General features: G+C 35.8%; 1 long non-coding RNA gene and 2 other non-coding genes across 4 annotated transcripts in view; 1 reads left to right on the plus strand and 2 right to left on the minus strand.

The window, feature by feature from the left end:
- The window catches only part of LOC140774674 (uncharacterized), a 32,502-nt gene extending 17,028 nt beyond the window's left edge, over positions 1-15,474 (plus strand). The window contains exons 2-4 of one of the 2 annotated variants that reach the window (XR_012106632.1): positions 14,818-14,882; positions 14,971-15,045; positions 15,138-15,474. This is a non-coding gene — a long non-coding RNA (uncharacterized lncRNA). Of the gene's footprint in view, positions 1-14,814; positions 14,883-14,970; positions 15,046-15,137 lie in introns of both variants that reach the window. The other variant, XR_012106631.1, reaches the window with a different exon arrangement.
- A 2,809-nt stretch (positions 15,475-18,283) lies between these two features.
- On the minus strand, positions 18,284-18,362 carry LOC140775219 (small nucleolar RNA R16). The gene has a single exon (XR_012106707.1). It is a non-coding gene; the product is annotated as a small nucleolar RNA R16 (small nucleolar RNA).
- Positions 18,363-18,488: 126 nt separating this feature from the next.
- LOC140775218 (small nucleolar RNA R16) lies at positions 18,489-18,571 on the minus strand. Its single transcript, XR_012106706.1, has one exon. It is a non-coding gene; the product is annotated as a small nucleolar RNA R16 (small nucleolar RNA).
- Between the last annotated feature and the right edge of the window lie 2,859 nt (positions 18,572-21,430).

The raw sequence follows: 21,430 nt of genomic DNA on the forward strand, positions 1-21,430 counted from the left end.
GAAGTTCAATCTCAGTAACCCTCGAGATTGATCTTTCGTCTAGATTGTCCTTAAGAAGAAAGATTAAATTCTTATAGATGAGTGGAACCTTGTTAGTTGAAGAACCGATGTAGCCTCAAGAAGTCTCCTTCAATAATCTTCTTCAACCACCCTAGAGATAGGGCATCACAATCCTTATATATGATCTACAAGATAGAGCCAAATCCAAGTCTTATCCGTACTCACGAAAATCCAATAAATTGCAAACTTCACAGGTGCGTTCGAACGCGGCCCGGGTGCGTTCGAACGGCCTGCCTTAATCTCAGGTGCGTTCGAACGGGCCCAAGTGCGTTCGAACGCGATAGCTTGAATTCTTCAGGTTGCGTTCGAACGCGTTTGTGAACGCTGCTCTCGGTCTGTGTGAACGCAGTGCCCGCGTTCGAACGCGTTTGTGAACGCGGCTCTCTGTCTGTGTGAACGCAGTGCCCGCGTTCGAACGTGTTTGTGAACGCGACTCTCTCTCTGTGTGAACGCAGATTTCGCGTTCGAACGCGTTTATGAACGCGACGGCTTTTCTTCAATGATCTTGCAATTTTTCACACCAGAGATATTCTAGACTTGTGTAAAGCTCATATACATGTAAAAAATACACTTAGAATATTTTGTACACAATTGCCAACAGATAAAAACCTAACAGAATCAATGGGTCTAAAGCTCACCTGATTTCTCGCAGGCTTGGAAAGAAATTGGGACTTCTTTGCAGTCTCAAGCCGAGGTCTATCGAGTGGGATTATTATGTTATAGAACTCTTCTTAGGTGTTGGTCTCAATTTTGAAGGCTTCTCCCCAAGCCATCCATGATATCGTTACCTCAAAGAACTCTAACTCCTCTTGGATGGTCTCAGGTATTTATGCTAGTAACTCGTATTTAACTCGTCGCCTCCTTTGGGAAGAGTTAGGTTTGTTGGGTTCTATTGATTTGTTGTGGATTTGCTCTGGTGATTTCAATGTTCTGCTTAATGCTGGTGATAAAAAAAAGGTGGTAAACCGTTCTCCATGGAGACGGGTAACAGGGAGTTTGCTAGATGTATTGACTATGCTAATCTAGTAGTGTAACAACCCAATCCAAAAAAAAAAAAATTTCATGGGCACGACGCGACCGGCCACACTGTGGCCGGCCTCGTGCCCATGCCAGCTGCTCATGCAGCTTGGTGGGGCGCCACGCGCCTGCGGCCGCTGCCGCAGCCAACCGGCTGCGGCCAGCTGGCTGCGGTGGGCCCCGGCGGGCCCCGGAGCCGCCACTACTTCTCCTCTACCGCCTTCCCTCTCTCTCTTTAAATATCTCTCTCTCTCGATGCTCTCTCTCTATCTCTCCCTCTCTCTCGCCGAGGCCGGTCGTCGCCGTCGCCACCTCCACGAGCGCCGGTGAGCTCCTCTCTCTCTCTCTTTCTTGCCCGAGGGTGGGCTCGTCGGAGCCGAGCCACCGGTGAGAGGCCGACTACTGGCTGGCCAGCAGTGGCCGGTGCCCTCCCCGCCGGCCCGGGTCCGCAACCGCCTCCCTCACCTCCTCTCTTTCTTATCTTTCTCTTCTGTTCTTCTTCTTCTTCTTCCTCTTCTTCTTCTTCTTTCTTTCCTTCTTTCTTTCTTTCTTTCTTTTTCTCCTTCTTCCTCAGCTCCTTCTCTTTCTTTCTACACAGTGTTGGGCTCGGCCTAGCACTGTAGCAGACAGTGCTGGGCCGAGCCAAGCACTGATGGCAGATGTGATTAATTTATTAATTAATTAGTTTATTTATGTTATTTATTTAGGTATTTTTCTTCTTAATTAATGCAAATAGATGATTTAGACATGAACTATTTTAATAATATTATATATCCTTCAATATAATTTTATTAATGATAATTTTTATAATTAATGATTAATTAGGTATAAATATATGTAATACTTATATTTATTTATTTATTTACATATCTATTAGATTAATAGATAGATTTGTAAATTATAATTATTAGATTTATATTCTAATATTCTTATGATCTACATTTTAAGTAATTCTATTAATTTATTATACATTATTATTTTGTAACAAATAAGATAATGACTACATAGTCCCTAATTAATCAAGATATAATTTAATTATAATTAGGTTTTTATCTATATTTATATTTTATTTATAATTAAAATCTAGCCAATTATAAAAATAAGTAGAAATTCTAAAATCTAATAAATCATCATATTTTACTCGAACGGATTATAATGGGATAAACAACTAACTTTATGTTACTTAAACATTTTCAGATCATGAACCCTTTATTTGAGACCCCGTTGTCCTTGCTAGCGAGAAGTGTCACACGGTTGATGGGCGAATGTAAGGGATACGTGGTTTGTATCTTCTGATCAGTGTGAGTAGTCTTATCCCCTAGATCCCTTTCTCAAATTAGGATATATTGTATATTATGTACATGTATGTTTTGGCTTCCAGCATGATTATATGACTTTATATAGAGATTATATGACTTTATATAGAGATGATTTCAGTCGAGCATATTTTATCATGCACTTGATTAGACTGATCTGGGATATGAGTACATTGGTGATATATAGAGATGATTGGAGATGATTATGTTGTTATGGTTTTATGTCGGGATGATCTCTATCATGAGTGTGTATGTGATAGACTAGCAGGAGTATGCATGTGTTGACTATATAGTTGGAGACGACATTGCATCATTTTCTCTTGATTCTTATTCCACCTAAATCCCTATTATGCGTTGACTTGTGATCGTACTGGATATATGCATTTGATTGGTCATTTAGAAGGAAAGTATGAAATGTGATTGATATGATAGTTGATAGAAAGCGTGAGGATACCCGAGTGGGCGCGAGGGTTAGGACGCGCTTGGTGGATGATTGATCGCTCGACATGGTCGCGATCCTATTGGCCTTACGTTCGAGGTCGTTAGTCTGTGTGCACAGCAGACAATCGGACGCATGCCGTTCGCCATGGCATATGTGGCGAGTTATCCTCACGAGGTTTCTATCAACTATGTGGGGTTCCCGGTCTGGATGGATGTTGATACCCTTAGCGGATGGCAGGGTATGGTTATATTTGAGATACTCATTGCGGATGACAGAGTATGCTCGGAGCCTACGGGCATGATGTTGAGACCGGGTACCGGGTGTTGATTGTGCACAGTGGTCTAGTATGATGATATTATACCGAGATGTCGGTGATGATCGTGATGTTGAGAAATGCATATGATTTCATTATTATCTGACATATCTGATTATCGAGTGGTCAATATGCATCATATATGGTTGCATTTGATATCATAGCATGGTCATAGTCGGCATGCATCATGTGTCATATTTGAGAGAGAGTTATGATGATAGTATGACATGGAGATTTGTTTACTCATGGTCGAGGATTATATACTTTTATCAGTTATGACATGTTATCTACTTTTCATTTATATATTATTGAGGATACATTCATATACTTATTCATGACATGATACTCTTTCTGATTCATATTATCCAGTACATGATTTACTCTCTTTTTGGCATCACTGATTCGGGGTAAGGTCTATTCACTGAGCCTTTTGCTCCTGACTCTCTTTATTTCTTTTCTAACCCCTCAGATTTGTGGTACGTGATAGCGACCTGAGATATCTTGGGAAGATATTTTAGAGTGATGATGAGGTGAGCTATTGATGCGAGACAGTATAGAAGATAGTTTAACCAGACATTGAGTTGTATTGTTGTTTGTTATATTTGTACCTTATTATATCAGACGATGATTTGTATAATATAGGTCGAATCATAGTGTACTCTTGTATTAGTTATTTTAGTTGTATCTTGATGGTTTGTTGTGGCCTGTGTGGGTCCTGCTAGATTATGTAGCGGTCTAGTGTATATTATTGTGGACTTTGATATTCATATGTTAATATGTTTATTTGGTTAAGAGTATGATTTATTTGGTGATGGATTATATGATCATGGATAGGTTAGCAGGTTTTATTTGATGATGTCATGATTATATGTGCACAGGAGAGTATCCATGCATGACGGGCTCCGCCCGACTTGTCGCGTGCGTCGCGCGTGCCGTGCGACCGCGTGGGTGTGCACGTGCCGTGCCGAGCAGGGGCGTTACAAGTAGACTTAGGTTTCATGAGTCCCCCTTTTACCTGGTTGAATAATCACCCGAATGAGGGTCTTATCTGGTGTAGACTAGATAGGTCCTTTGCTAATCCTAAATGGTTTTAGATATTTCCCTCCACCAATGTCTCCCACCATATTCGTGTTGGTTCAAATTATGCCCCCCTCCATGTCCATACCATCTCTCGAGCTAAGTTTGTCAAATGACCATTTCTTTTTTAGCATTTCTGGCTTGAATATCAGGAGGTGGAGAGTTTGGTCTCCCAGTCTTTTCATAACCCTCGCAACCTAAGATATTACCCTTCTCTATACTTAAAGCTCTCTGCTGTTAGGCAGTTGGTGGGTCGTTGGAATAGGTTTGACTTAGGTAAGCTCAAGAACTGTGTTGCTGCCCTCACTGCTCAGATTGGTGACTTGGAGCGCTTTGATCTGGCTGGAGACCCCCTTCCACCTTCTCAGCTTAGCCTTTCCTCCCTTTATCAAAAGCATACGGCCCTCCTTCGCCAGGTGGAAACTAAATGGTTTACCAAATCTAGAGATCGGTGGATTACTCAGGGCGATAAGAACTTGCATTATTTTCACCTTTCTACGTTCATTAAGCACAGAAACAACTCTATCTACTCCTTGTTACTTGATTTCGGTGAACGGATTAGTCACATTGAAGCTATTAAGCACGCTTTTACTGATTTTTATCGTAAAATCTGGACCAGTTTTGAGGATGTTTCTACTACTGACTGGAATTGGAAGGGATTGAATCACTTTTCCTCTGATTACCATGATGAGTTGATTGCTCCTTTCAATGATAAAGAAATTAAGTCTACTCTATGGAGTTGCCCCTTGGCAAATCTCTTGGCCCTAACGGCTTCTATGCTAAATTATATAGGTAGTATTGGAATCACATTCGGGAGGATCTGTGCAAGGCCTTGAGGTAATAACAGCTCAGTGGCTAGCTACTAGCTACTGCCCTTGTGGAACCAAACCTTCATTGCCTTGATCCCAAAGAAGCGAACCCATCGAGGGTCTTGGAATTTCATCCTATTTCGCTTTGTAATGTTATAGGCTTTTGACCAAGATGTTAGCCACTTGGCTAAAGCCTTTTCTAGAGCAACTCATTACTCTTGAGCAATCAGCCTTTGTGGCTGGCCGATCCATTAGGGATAATATCCTCTTGGTTCATGAGATGGTTCATTCCATTGAGTATAAATTGCTGAATGATCCTTATATGATTATCAAATTTGATATGAAAAAAGCATATAATCGTTTAAATTGGGACTCTATCTTGATTGTTTTGGAAAAAAATGAATTTCTCGTCTACTTGGATTAATTGGATTAAGGCTTGTATCTCCACTGTTAAGTATGCTTTCTTGGTTAATGGAGGACAGTCGAAGTGGACGAAGGGGTTCTGTGGGATTCGCCAAGGTGACCCCTTATCCCCTTACATCTTTATCTTAGTCTCCCAAATTCTTTTTATTATGCTAAATTCTAAAATGCATGTCGGTAGCCTTGCTGGCTTCCCTATTAGCTCGTTAGTTAATATTTGTCATTTAATGTATGTTGATAACCTAATGATTGTTACCAAAGCCACTGTGAATCACTGTGCTATTATAAAGAAGGTGCTCGGTAAGTATGGAGCCATCTCCAACCAAAAGGTTAATCTTGCTAAATCTGCCTTCTATGTTCCTTCTTGGACTAGGCCGATGCTTAGTAGAGACATTAGGACTTCTCTTAATGTTTCTCATGGCAACTTTCCCTTTCGATATGGAGAAAATCTTCTTTGTCCTAAGCTGGGTGGCTCACTCTTATTAACTCTGCTATGAATGCCCTCTCTAGCTTTAATTTTAGTAATTCGATTATGCCCCTGAGTATTGTGGATGATATTGAGAGGAAGGCCAAGGCCTTTCTCTGGGCTAAGGGGGATACCAAAGGTAGTCATTTAATTAATTGGCACACTGTTAAATTGCCTAAAGACCAAGGTGGCATTAACATAAGAAACCTTAGATTGGCTCAAGTAGCCTTCATGAACCTTAAAATCTCTAATATGCTTAATGACCGCAATCTCTTGTGGGTCCAGTTGATGAAAAACAAGTATGGTCCCCTAAAGCTTTGGGGTAGGAAAAGTCGGTCTAGAGGCTCTTCAAATATGTATAAGCATATCCTTACTGCTAGTACTGTTCTAAAAGAGGGTTTTCGTAAGAACATTAGCAATGGAATCTCGACTTCCATTATGCATGACCCTTGGCTCTTCACTATGCCATTGGCTATGAAGCCCACTTATTTAAATATGGTTGTAAGTTTTGGAAACAAGAAAGTGGCTAGATTAATTCAAAAAGGCACCTACTATATCGATAGAACCTGTCACTAGTTTGGCCCTATCCTTTCCGATAGGATTCAACAAATTCACCTACCTCGTTACCTTATCCAAGACTCTTGGGTTTGGGCTGATGACCATCGGGGTCAGGCCACTATCAAAAATGCCTATTCCCTTCTTATACATCGACCCACCTCGATCACCGAGGATAAACCTAATTGGACCGCTATCTGGAAATTGCCAATTGTGCCTCGTATTTGTACCTTCCTCTAGAAGCTCACTTGGAACCGTCTGCCTTCCAAGGCCAGGCTCATTAGCTATGGAATGCCTATTTGCCTCTTTGTAACATCTGTGCTAAGGATATTGAGACGGCTGTCCACACTTTCTTATAGTGCAATTTTAAGCAAATTTGGGATCTCAACATGACTACCTTTGGTATCTGCTTCACCTTTAATGGCAATTGGTTGGGTGGCGACTGGCTTAAGGAGGGCGATAGCCTCCCTACTCAACAAAAGATTTTTATTCTATCGATTATTGCCAACTTCTTTTGGCAACGTTGGAAAAACCGTAACCTTGCTCGCTTCAATTCACTAAATACATCCACTTATGTTTGCTGGCACAACATTGTCTCTTTGACTATGGACTATTTCAAGCCTTCCATGGCAACTATCCCCAAAAAGCCCACTCCTCCATCCTTGATCGGGTGATCTCCGCTCTAACATAACTGGATCAAACTTAACTATGACGAATCTTTTGCCCATTCTTCTAGTCAGGGTGGAGGAGGTTGACTTTTTAGGGACGCTGGCTATGATATCTTGCTAGCAGGTGGTGTCACTGTTCGATGCACTACGACCTTGTTTGTTGAAGCGTGGGCACTTCGCGAGACACTTGAACAAGCTAAGGGCTTGGCTATTCAGAGACTCTTGATGGAGTCTGATTCACTCCAACTTATATACGCCCTTAAAATCAACAAGGGGGACAAAAACATGAAGAATGTGTTCATTGACATCTGTCATCTCTTCAGTACCTTCAACAACATAAAATCGACCCATGTACTTAGAGAAGCAAATGTTGCCGCCAATTGGCCGGCAAACCATGCTAGAAAAACTTGTTCTGATTTTACTTAGGAAGGCTCAGGGATGCCTAATTTATCCTCTATTTTGCGTTCTGATGCCATTGGCACCCTACACGTGCAGGGCACCAATATGTAACCTTTTTTTGGGACGCCTCACCCTCTAATTAATGCAATTTATAAAAGAAGAAGAAGAAGAAGAAGAAAAAAAAAGTAGTAGAAGAAGAAAACTATATATTAACAATTTTTATAAATATAATAACAACTTTCATTGTTTTTTCTATACATTACAGAATTTACATATTTCACCATTATAATTTACGTAGAAATAAATAATAATCATATAGAGTCATGCTTTTGGTTATTTAACTAATCATAATTATCTTACCACTATTTTCGATTAATTCCTTACTTTATTAATTAAAGAGTGATTAAATAAAATTGTATAGAAAGAAAGAAAGAATTATTAAGGGATAGAAGAAGAAGAAACAATAACAGACAAAAAAGAAGTAGAACAAAATAAGAAAACATATTAATAACTTTCACAAATATAATAACAATTTTTATTTATTTTTAACAAATTTTGTTATTTTTTCTATACATTACAAAATTTATATACTTTACAATTACAATTTACATAAAAATAAATAATAATCATGTAGAATCATACTTTTGGTTATTTAATTAATCATAATTATCTCACAACTATCTCTGATTAATCTCTTATTTTATTAATTAAAGAGAGAATAGATAAATTTGTATAGAAAGAAGAAACAACACAAAATAAAAAGAAGAAAACATATTAATAACTTTCGTAAATATAATAATAACTTTCGTTTATACACTTTCACAAAGTTGTAGAACTTTCTTAAAAAACTGTAAATTATTGTTAGAATTTCATACTTAAACAACGAATTTCGTACTTAAACTATGAATTTAAGTATAAAATTCTGACAATAATTCACAGTTTTTTAAGAAAGTTCTACAACTTTATGAAAGTGTATAAAAAAAACAACGAAAGTTGTTATTATATTTACGAAAGTTGTTAATATATTTTTCTTCTTCTTCTTTACAAGTTTATCTATTTGCTCTTTAATTAATAAAGTAAGAAATTAATTAGAGATAGTTATGACACAATTATGATTAGAATTAATTAGAGATAGTTATGACACAATTATGATTAGAATTAATTAGAGATAGTTATGACACAATTATGATTAGTTAAATAACCAAAAGTATGACTTTACATGATTATTATTTATTTTTATATAAATTATTATTGTAAAGTATGTATATTCTGCAATATATAGAAAAAACAATAAAATTTATTAAAAATCAATGAAAGTTGTTATTATATTTACGAAAGTTATTAATATGTTTTCTTCTTTTCTTCTACTTTCTTTTTTTCTGTTATTGTTTATTCTTCTTCTAATTCTTCTATCCCTTAATAATTCTTTCTTCTTTTCGGTACAATTTTATTTAATCACTCTTTAATTAATAAAGTAAGGGATTAATTGAAGATAGTGATAAGATAATTATGATTAATTAAATAACTAAAAGCATGACTTTGTATAATTATTATTTATTTCTATGTAAATTATAATGGTGAAATATGTAAATTCTATAATATAAAAAAAAACAACAAAAGTTGTTAAAAATTAATGAAAGTTGTTATTAAATTTACGGAAGTTGTTAATATATAGTTTTCTTCTTCTACTACTTTTTTTTTCTGCTATTGCTTCTACTGTTTCTTCTTCTTCTTCTTCTTTTTCTTCTTTTTCTTCTTTTTCTTCTATGCCTTAATTATTCTTTTTTTATACAAGTCTCTATAATTACTCTTTAATTAATAAAGTAAGAGATTAATCAGAGATAGTGGTAAAAATTTACATTTCATTGTCTTTTAATAACTTTCATTTTTTTTTCTTTTATACACATTTTGTGTCTTTTAACAACTTCAGTGGTGAAGTAGATTAAAAAAAAAGAAGCAACAATAAAAAATAATAAGAAGAAAAAATATATTGACAACTTTCGTAAATATAATAATAACTTTCGCAAATATAATAACAATTTTTACAAATATAATAATAACTTTCACAAATATAATAACAATTTTCATTTTTTTACATAAGTCTCTATTTAATCATTCTTTTTTTTTCTATACAAGTCTTTGTAATCGCTCTTTAATTAATAAAATAAGATATTAATTAGAGATAGTAATGAGAATTTATATTTCATTATCTTTTAACAACTTTAATTTTTTTTATACATGTTTCGTTATATTTTAACAACTTTAGTAGTGCAATAGATTAAGAAGGAGCAACAACAGAAAATAAGAATAAGAAATATATTAATAACTTTCATAAATATAATAATAACTTTCGCAAATATAATAACAATTTTTGTTGTTTTTTCTATACGCTTTCTATACAAGTCTCTATTAATCGTTCTTTATTTTTTCTATATAAGTCTCTATAATCACTTTTTAATTAATAAAGTAATAGATTAATTAGAGATAGTGGTGAGAATTTATATTTTGTTGTCTTTTAATAACTTTCATTATTTTTCCATACGTATTTCATTATCTTTTAACAACTTCAGTGGTGAAGTAGAAAGAGCGATTAGAGACTTGTATAAGAAGAAGATTAGAGATTAGAGAGCGATTAGAGACTTGTATAAAAAATGATTAAGAGATAAAAAAAATAAAGCAGTAAAAGAAGAAGATGATGAAGAAAATGAGTACGAGTCATTTCTCTCTTTCTCTCTCTTATAGTGTTCCATCAATATTTAATGAGGCATTAAATGACTAAAAGGGCAAAGTTGAAAGAAAAGTAAGAAAAAATCCTCAAGTGCAAAAAAAGCAAAAAATGATCTTAAGCTGTCAAACCGAAAACTAAATGGGTTTTCGGTGTAAATAACCCATGAACCAATGATTGTAGCTTGTAAGACCAAAAAGCAACATAGCTTCCTCAGGTTCGTTGATAGCGGTCATCTCATCATACTCATGATTTTCTCAACATCAGCCTGAACCCCTATAAATAGGATAATATGTCTAAAGTAATCTACTGTCCATTGACCATTAACGCACTCAGACATCTTCACAGTGTAGGTTGTGCTATACACGAAATATCATAAAAAATATAAGTATATATCACTACAATAGAGGTTAAAAATATTGTCCATGAGTCCTTAGAAGGCTGTCGATGCATTGGTGAGGATGAACAACATCATCAAAAACTAAGTTTTAATAGTACTCAGCTCTCAAATCTAAGTTGAAGAAGTAGACTAGCCCTAAAAACTTATCGAGCAATTCAATAATTACTACAATTAAATAGAAATATTTAATAGTAATAGCGTTCAGTGCGCATTAGTATATACAAAACGACCAAGTCTTGTCCTTCTTTCGTACTAGCAAAACAAGCAAGGAATACACACTTTAGCTCGAATGAATAATACCACTAACCGTCAGTTCAACAACCAATTTAGTGATTTCTTCCTTTTGGATGTGTGGATAGAAGTATGGCCGCACATTTGCCAGTCATATACTAGACACAATCACAATTAGGGTTGTCAAAATAATCGAGCCAACTTGAGCTTCGCTCGATAAGGCTCGATCAAGCTCAGCTCGAAAATAGGCTAAGCTGAGCTTGATCTTGAAATTAGGCTCAAAATTAAATTTGAGCTAAGCGTGATCCCGAGCAGGCTCGATAAGGCTTAATATATGTATATATAGAACCATTAGATCAAAAGATCTAATGGCTTAGCTTCTTTCTCCATACTCCCTAGGTTAGATTAAATGATCTAAAGGCAAAACTGCAAAACCCATTCTTACTCCCACTACTAGCCCAGTAGATGCCCGACGTCGACGCCAATTGCACTAACTCCGCACATTGGCACCTTCACATGACTGCACCTTTGCATGCCGGCATCTTCACACACTCTCATCGACTCTTTCCTCCACGCTGGCATGCTGCATGCCGCTCCACCTCGACACGTCGCTCCACCTTGCACCTATAGTCTTCCTCGACTATGTATGTATTTATAGTGGATCTTACTAATCCTCTTCTTCTCTTGGCTCATTGTGCTCTCCATCTTTGGTTGTACGCTTGGAATGGCTTGGACTATCGTTATTCTCTCCCACTTTGTGGTATGGGTGCTTAATTTTTGTGGGTTTTTTTATGATTATTAATTTCCCCCTTTTAATTTCGGTGGACATGGGATTTGGTATCAAGGAAGTGGGTAATGGGCCCCTTGGTTGAGAAGAAAAGGCAGGATCTATTTCCATTAGAACTAGATGCCTTTTTAATATTTGTTTAAAGTGACATATATTGTTGTAAGTAGGCATCACAAAAAAGGGGATTTTTGGTTATCTAAGATCGTTGCGATCATTTAACCCTTGTTTCACGGTGGATTTGGTTACTTTGGATTTACTTTAGGGTAAAGATAACTAGAGTAGATCCCTGTAGGACCTTCATAGCACTTGTTCCTCTCTTAGATCCATCTTGGCACTTGGTCCTCTCTTAGATCCATCTGTTTTTCCTTTTTTTTTCACACTATCAAGTTTTTTTATTCTTATTATGGTAGATCATTTCATTAGAACTCTTATAATACTATCAAACGTTTCAACTTTTTGCAACTTAGAGGTAATGAGATTGATTATAAATCTGTGCAGATGGCATACATTTTGTCTTTAAAATCTTACAGATTCTTCATGACAGTCACTTCCAAATATGCCTTTATGCTGAGTGAATTTTTTGGTTGAGACTCACAAATAAATGAGAATCCTCCTGAGACCTAGATATTCTTATAAACAAATTAATTATAACTACTTGTCTTTGAATTTATTCATATATTCTTATTGATGTATCTGCATGATGCGATTGACCTTTTAGAAAGCATAAAAGAGACTGCAATTGATAAATCATGTAGATACTGAACTAGGGCAAGAGGTAGCTTAATATAATTCTTTGTTGCATTTGATGTTAACTGTATCTAGAATGCAGAGATTTGATTTCTTTTTCTTCTTTTTCATTTTTATCACTTTGGAATGTGTATTCTCTGAAGATTGGACCTAGCTAGTTGCGTAGGTTATTTCAACACAAAATGTCTATTTTTCATTTGGTATCGTGTTAGCAACCACTTTTTGTTTAGTCATTTTGTGTTAATTGTTAGCAACTCTTTTTCACATTGTTATGATCTCTTTTAAATATTATTAATTTTTAGTGATCTCTAAGACTCTAAATGCTATCAATTTTTAGTGATATCTAAATACTTACTTACTTTTGTGTAGTAATCTATACTTGTTCTAAATATATGTAGAATATCGCATGAATTATTGTCTTTTCAACTGCAATCTCAACAATCAAAAGCAGATGATACTATAATTAGTGTTAAAATACAAGATGAAGAGGAAAATATTAATATTACATAGAAAAGGGGTAGAAGGACTTCTGAAGTATGACAGTTTTTTAAAAGGATAAAGATAATGAGAAAAGGAGTAGAAGTAAAAACACTTCAGTGTTTGACTTGCCCGTCAAAGTATTCATGCCTAAATAAGGTACCACTACACATTTGAGGAGGCACACAAAAGAATGCACTGGATTGTTGGGTAAGAAACAAAGGGTTCTTTCATCCCTTTTTGTTTCTACCAATAGTGTGGTTTCTAATGCGGAAGAACAATATCTGAAGTTGCTTGTATCTAGCTATAATCAAACTTTAGTAAGGAAGATCATAGCCAAAATGATTATGGTACTCATACATGAGTATCCATTCAATATGGTGGAACATAATTGGTTTAATATTTTATTAAAATCTCTAAATCCACGTTATGAGAAGGTGTTTAGAAATACAATTAGAAATGATGTCATTAAAGTATTTGGGACTGAAAAGCAAAAATTATAAATATATTTTAAAGGTATTAGCAAACTCAATTTGTGTTAGATTTATGGACATCAATACAAAATGTCAGCTATATGTCTTTGCTTGCTTACTTTATTGATTCTGATTGGAAACTACATAAATGTGTGATTAATTTTTGCCAATTAGAGCCTTTGCACACTAGTGTTGTTGTTGCAAATGCTATAATTGAATGCCTGATTAGTTGGGGTATAGAAGACAGGATAGTAAGTATCACTTTGGATAATGCCTCCTCTAATGATGTTGCTACTAAAGCTATAATGGAGAACTTTCAAGCTAAAAGAAAATTATTCTTTAGGGGACACATTTTTCATATTAGGTGTTGTGCACATATCTTGAATTTGATTATTCAGGATGGGATACATGATATTAAAGATGTTATTGAAAACATTAGATGCAGTGTCACTTATTTGGAAAAAAATCTCCTTCACGTCTTCACAGATTTAGAAAAATTGCAAAACAATTATCTATTTCTACTTCCAAAGGGTTGGCTTTTAATGTTGCTATTCGATGGAATTCGACCTACATTATGCTAGAACATGCATTAGTTTATAAAAATATTTTTTTTAACAATATGCAACTAGGAATGCACACTATAAATGGCTTCCTTCTTAAGAGAATTGGGAAAATGTTAAAATGGAGTGTGAATTTCTTCAAACATTTTATGATGTCACTAACATATTTTCTAGAAATTTATATTCTATAGCTAATCTTCTTTTGTCTGAAGTGTGAAAAATAAAAGAGTCACTTAACATTGCATATGAAAGTAAGGTTCCCTTTTTGAAGAATATGACCATGGAAATGAAAAAAAAAATTGATAGATATTGGATAGATTGCAACATGTTAATGGCAATAATTTAAGACCTTTCTCAAACTTATAGCTTGTAGAGTATTATTTTCCTAAGATATATTCTACTTTTGAGGCCGAAGAAAATATTTAGAAGGTTAAAAAAGTATTATATGATATTTATAATACTTATGTGCTTGAAAAATCATGTAGAATTGGTGAAGATACTTTTATTTGTTCAACAAATTAGAGGGAATCAAGTGGAAGTGGTAGTGGTAGTGTTGTATCATCTGGAATAAAAATAAAAAGAAAGGCAGAGCAGAGTTTCAAATGTTTTTAGGATCATCACATTCAACCTAACCTATCAAGTTCAAGTTGGAAATTTATTTAGAGCAAATTTTGATGCTTGATTATGATGATACGACAACTAAATTTGATGCTTTAGAGTGGTGGAAATTAAATGTTCTAAAGTTTCAACTGTTTCAAAGATGGCACGTGATATCCTTTTTATTCCAGTTATTATTGTCTCGTTTGAGTCTATTTTTAGTGCAAGAGGAAGGGTTCTTAATGATTTTCATAGTTCTCTGAATCTTGATGTAGTAGAGGCACCGGTGTGTAGAGGAAGTTGGATTCAGGAGCTCACAAATATGTAAATCAATTGCACTAATGTATGTGTTTCTATCATTTTGTTCTTTACTAGTTAAAATTTGATACTTTCTTTTAATTTAATACTTGTTTTATATGTTAAAATTGCAGAGTAACTCCTATACCATGGAGAAATATTTTTGTGAAACTTTTAGAGTCTTTAGATTGATAATCTACATTTGTATGGTATGTATTATTTTCTTATTAAATTGATTATTGATTCTTATATATTATAGTATCAATATTGTCTTACTAAATTTTTCTTACCATTATAATAGGTGGCTTCATGTGTTGAGCTTGGATTCCTGAAAATGCAAGATGAATTGGTATGATACATTTATCTTGATTCATACATTAGTTTTACCTTTATACTTTGTTTGTATTAATGTGATACATTTATCTTGATTGATTGATCAAGATAAAAGAGATTCATAATGATGATTTGTTGTTAGAGAAGTTGGAACTTGGAAGTGAAGATGTATTTGCCGCTTCTAATGATATTAAAGGATGTTAGATTTGTTCAATTTGAGAACTATGTTGAGATAACTTAGCAAAAATAATTTTGTTTAATTTAACTTTCTTACACAATTGAAATGTTGCTTATAATATATATTTTGGTTGCTTTGTAATTTATATTTTGGTTGATTGTAGTTTTTTGACATAATTATCTTTGCTGCTTATAGTTTTCTAACACAATTATTTTTTTTGCTTGTAATTTATATATTGGTAATATTTATATCTTTATAGTTAAAATAAATTTTATTTCAAGCTTTATTCAACCCTAAATCAATTCAAGCTTGCTCAAGCTCAAAAATATCTTGAATTGATAAGGTTTGAATTAATACTTGAGCAACTTGTTTAAGTCGAGCTCGGCTCAAGCTCAAAATAATAATTGAAATTATTTCAATTCAAGCTTAATCAGAGAGCCTAGCTCGAAATTAATTCCAATCCAAGCTTGATTATAGCCAGGCTCGATCAAGCTCGGCTCATTTATACCCCTAATCATAATAAGGTGATCATGAGATCTAGTCAGCATCAAACCCTTTGGCTTCCCAAACAACTTGTTGCATTCTTGTAATAAGAAAGCTAGACCTAGACATGATCATTAGGCCGCCAAAACTCGACCTGCCCGGTTTTAATTAGGCTAAGCTTGGCCCAAGCCTAATTTAGGCCCAACCCCAAACTCGAGATGATAGTGGGCAGGCATGAGCTAAGCCTTTGCCCACCCAGCCTAGCCCGAAAGTCTGATCTACTACTCTTATTTATGACTCGACCCATAATGCACGCATATTCCTATAATTTTGTTAGTCCCATATTGGATATTTAGTAAACTATATAATAATATATAAATATGTTCCCATGAAAGATAACTAAAATATCTTCATATAAGCCTACTAATCTTGGCTTACTAATATATAATATTTTCTATATTTAACCCATTATATTCAACCCAAGCCCAATATCTAATGGGCTAGTGGACGGTAACGGGTAAAAATATTGATGCATCATTTTGTCGAAGTTTTGATCGTCTAAATGAAGCAGCTACTACACCTAGGTTTGGGCAAACCATTTAATAGATGTAAGACTACACCCAAATTTGGTCAGTGCTCTTCCAATTGTAGCTTTTTGTTGCCATTTTAGAAGTCCATGGGAACTTCCCAATGTCGAAGCAAACCTTGCCAAGCCTTTCGAGCCTCTAAATGCCAATTAAGGTCTGCTCCTTGAAGGTCCTATAGGTGCAAGTAGGGGTGAAAACAGGTTCGGTTAATTTCAACCCAATCCGCTATCCAACCTGATTCAGATAAAAAATTTCCATCCGATTCAAATATGAATAGAATTTTTGAAAAATACCCGGATATAAATTCGGATATGAATTGTATATAATTTTCGGATTTGGATATGGATATTAGATATCCGTTTACCTACATATTTTTTGAATGATTTATAATTTTTAGTTTGCTCATTTAAATAGTGAATGATATTCTTACTAATGATGTGTCATATGTTATTTGTGGAGATTAATTTCTCTAATTTTACATGTATTTGATATATAAAAAAAATATCATAATTCGTTTAAAATTCAATCAACATCAATTTAAGATTTGATCCTCTATTATCCATATCCGTTAAGTCAGGATATGGTTTTAGTCTAATTTTCATATCAAAAATTTATGATATGCCCGATATTCTATGGATCATAGACCCAAATATGGGTTGAGCATCATCCGATCCGTTTTTCACTCCTAGGTGCAAGTCCAAAAGGAAGGTGTATCCAAATATGCCTAATCTCGTGGATCACTCTCATGCTTTCCGAAGTGGTTGCCTTCAAAGTAGTGAGTAGAGCACATTAGGATCACCATGGACTTAAGATAAGTCTGTTATGTTCTGCCTCTCGTGGACTCCCTCGACCTCAAGTTTTATCGAGAGATTCAACTAATTCAAGCAATTTGCTAGGTTGCTTGGAGAGGGTTGCTATAATAGCTCATCTCCCCTTTAATTCTTTGCTACAATTTGCTACACAAAGAGGATTGTTATTGATCGTCACTTTTGATAGATAGTGGAAAGTGGAGGGTTAGTACCAAAGAGGGTATTTAGTTATTTTCTACTAATAAAAGTCATGCTTTGATATATCACACCTTTCTACTATGATAAATTTTATGAATTACTCTTCGTATGACTTGCCTTATATAAAATTTGTTCAAAATATACATGAAAAAAATTTTGATGCATAAATTAGAAGTACACTTAATTTATTATTAAAAACTCAACCAAACCCTACCTAAATTAAGATCTCTCTCTAGGAGAGCTTGTTTCCGATGTGTAATACTATTATGCTTGATACTCTGTTGACTATTTCGCTTGACTTGTATATTTATTATGTGCTTGATACCATGATTTCGTTGTTTGTCCCTCTAAAACTTAATGAGTTGTTTATGTACGAACTTTTATAATAAAAAACATATTATACCAATTTAATTAAATATTATAAATTAATATTAACACTACCAAAACTTAGTTTCGACATATTAGAGCCATCATTGTACGACATAATTATCAAATTCAACATACATTTTGATCGCTAAACTTATTATCGTATCCTTCGAAAAGGCTTCTCATGTTACTCTTTGGGTTAATTTAGAAAATAGATCGATTAGCTCCTCTTTAAATGCTTAAATCATCTCCTGGCTGGGCCATGGAAAACTCTTAATTCATTTGCTTACTTCGTACCTTTTCTTATTTTAAGAGACTAAGGCTGCAACGATTCTTCCCTCTGTTCATTTGTTAACGGATGAATCCACATTACTTAACAACAGTACAAAAACGAAAGTAGTTCCTCAATTTTCTCCCTACCAATATTTAATCAAAACCTCATTCCGATTGGTTATTTAGTCAAGGGGAAATGAAATGCCTATTTGCGAGTAGGAATGGCATCAGATAATAAGCGGAGTATTGTCCACACGTAATGTTCAGTGTAGCATAAGAATTCTTCATCACATGCCATCACACTAGCAAATACACACATAATAACGCTACATGGGCATCTGGGCTAGTTAGAAAAGCAGACAATTAGCCTAAAAACAAGATGAAAAATTCCTGAAAACCTTAATGATGATCTGTTATGAACAAGGAGTGGCATCAGATAATAAGCGGAGTATTTGGTCGACACATAAAATTCAGTGTGTAGGATAAGATATCAGCATCACTTGCCACTCTAATGTTGCAAACATATAAAATTTAATCTACCATTAACAACAAATTAAATAACGGTCAGACCATTTGGCGCTAAAGCATACCAAAATGCAATGCGTTGGTAGGCCAACCATTTCATTCTACGCACCCGTTATATCTCCTTGGCTTTAGAAAAAGATAAGATCCAAGAAGAGGGTAACTGATGCGAACCATTTAATCTAAAATAGAGAATAAAAATAGCACAATATATTAAAATATTTAGTTCTAATACCAGCTCAGAAGATGTGTAGCTAATCACAGAGAAATTGATCTCAGATGTCCAGACATAAATTTTCACCATCTTCATCATAGCAAGGATCGAAAAGATATTTGGTTTGAGACCAATCGAAAGGTAGATTAAAGAGCATAGATGATAATAATACCCAAGAAAAATCTCTCTCAGATGCGTTTCCTCGAAGTGGAGGAAAGCACGGAGATTGCAGACAATCAACACGGCATCAGATTCAGACCGCCCGTCTGCTTCGATTATCGTCATCGAGAGATTAACAAAACGAGATCGGGGTCTTTTTAGGTCTTATGATTTGAAGAGAAGGAAAGGAGCGGATGAAGGGAGCGGAAGTTAAGAGTCTGGAGATGGAGCAATAGGGTTTGGGGTTTTAAATAGGGGTTTCAATAGAAACCCTAGAAGCAATGTTGGTGTCGATGAGCCGGAATATGAGTTGGTTGGTCCACTAAAAAGTACTGGGCTTGGGCTCGAGCCCTCGTCAATTTCCCAAGTCGCTAGATTTATTTGGGTCAATTTCCAGAGCCCGAGCCCACGTCACTCTACTAAACAACTTGTTATCTACGGGCATTTCTCTACCACTCCCCGGAGCCTCCGTGGCACCGTCCTCTGCCCATTCAGCATCTTTATAGTGGCCTCCACGTCCAGCTCCACAATTAGCCTGTTGCCTCTTCTCTGAACTTCCCGAAGCCTAGCCATCACTGCCATTAGCTAACTGAATCCTTAGCAACTAGCTCCGTCGCCACCACAAGTAAGTCACCCGTATCGACCAAATGACCAGACCACCTCCACCTTGGTATTCGCCTTTGTCGTAAGCTCCATCCGCATTGACCTTAAGCCGTCCTTCCAAGGGTGCTTCCCACTTAGCCTCCCACCCTGGCCTTGCCAACTTGATTATGCCAACGTCTTCATCGCCATATTCCAGCGGCAGTTGTACAACCAACCTGGCAGCTTCCATGACGAGATTCTTTTACTACGGAACACCCTTCCATTGCGAGCTTGTCATATTTCCCACATACTCGAGGCTATCACAGCTTTGCTTGGCTCGTTTCTCTTCCCGTCTTTATTACATTCCGTTAGAATCCATTGCTCATCTAACTTGACCAGCAAAGATTCTCCCATGCCCATGATATCATCTACCTCCGCCCACACCTCCTTGGGGAATTTGCACCCAAAGTGTAGGTGAGATATAGTCTCCAGATAAAGAGAAAGATCCTAAGCACTAGATCTAGCTTCCACAATGCAGCTCGTCCAGTCCAGTTATCCCTACTAGGCTTCCTCAAATAGTTATAGATGGATCTAGTCATTGCTTCGCTGTCCTCCTCTAGGGCCCAGACCCAAAGATCCTCAAGCTCTTTACCCTCATGCATCAAAAAGCAGATTTTGAACGCTAAGTCCTCGCCAAAATAGTCTCTTAGCTGTTCCTCGTTCCACCCTTCCTCTGAGAGCAGGTCCTTCACTTTGGAACCTTCATCCATGTTGTTGACATTCATCGGACATGGTGTTCGGCAAATAGGTTGGTCGTTGATCCAAGAGTCCAGTCGGATGTGGGTATCCTCCCAGTTCCCTATGGATCACCGGATCGCACCTCTAATCTCCTTAGCACTCCTAACCAGATCTCGCCATAGCCAGAACGTCTTTTTTTTTCCCTCATCTCCTCCCATGCTAATATTAAAAATAATTAACATCAACACATGCCTATCAGGTGACATGCCTCAATTATTTAGGATCCATAGATAGAATGAGCTTAGGTGTGCACTGCTGCATTCCACTAAACTAGATCCTCAAGTAGAGAGAACAACCCAGACTTTAATCGACAATAAGCAAGTTTTGTGGTGGTTGATCTACGGAAGAAAATATTTAAGGGTAGAGTCAATTTTTTTTTTCTTTTCTTTTTGTTAGTGATGAAAAGTTTGGACCTGATTCATTCAAGTATTAAATGAAGTTTCTAATGTATAGTTCTGACTAGTTGTGGATCAATCTGTTCCTAATAACTTTGATCTTGAATGGCTAGATTAACTAGGCTATGAGCCATGATGTTATTACACTGGCTCATTTAATAAACCTAAATAAAAGTGTAATTAGAAATCCATTGTGACCATTCTTGCAATAATGAGAAAATCACCAATCCACCTAGACCATTGAATGCTTTGAAACAATAAAAGCAATCAAAAACAAGAATTTCCTACCATCTACAGCTCCACATTCGGCTAAAATTGCAAGCTAAGCAAGAGTACCCTCCTCATCTACTATCTCAGCTCTTGGAGTTCTTACTAAACCTAGTAGGGCTTCATTCATATCGGAGTATATCACCAAAAGCGATGAGACAAGCCAGCACGACCAAAGAAGAAATAACGATCATATGTCCTCGGGCAATGAGAGAGATGTCATCCCCACACAATACCAACCTTCCGCTCTCCTAACATGTCAACCAAAAGAGCTAGCTGCAAGATGGACAAGTCGTGTCCATCACGAAGACTCTAAAGTTATCCCATTAGTGGACCTGTCAAAATAATCTATTGGAAATGTCCCTATCAATATCAGTATTACTTGATCCAGTAGATCTAGCTACCTCTATCTCAGAGCTAAAAGGCACTA

Source organism: Typha angustifolia, chromosome 13, assembly GCF_048772165.1.
Source record: "Typha angustifolia cultivar Huaian chromosome 13, ASM4877216v1, whole genome shotgun sequence".
NCBI classification, from domain to species: Eukaryota; Viridiplantae; Streptophyta; class Magnoliopsida; order Poales; family Typhaceae; genus Typha; species Typha angustifolia.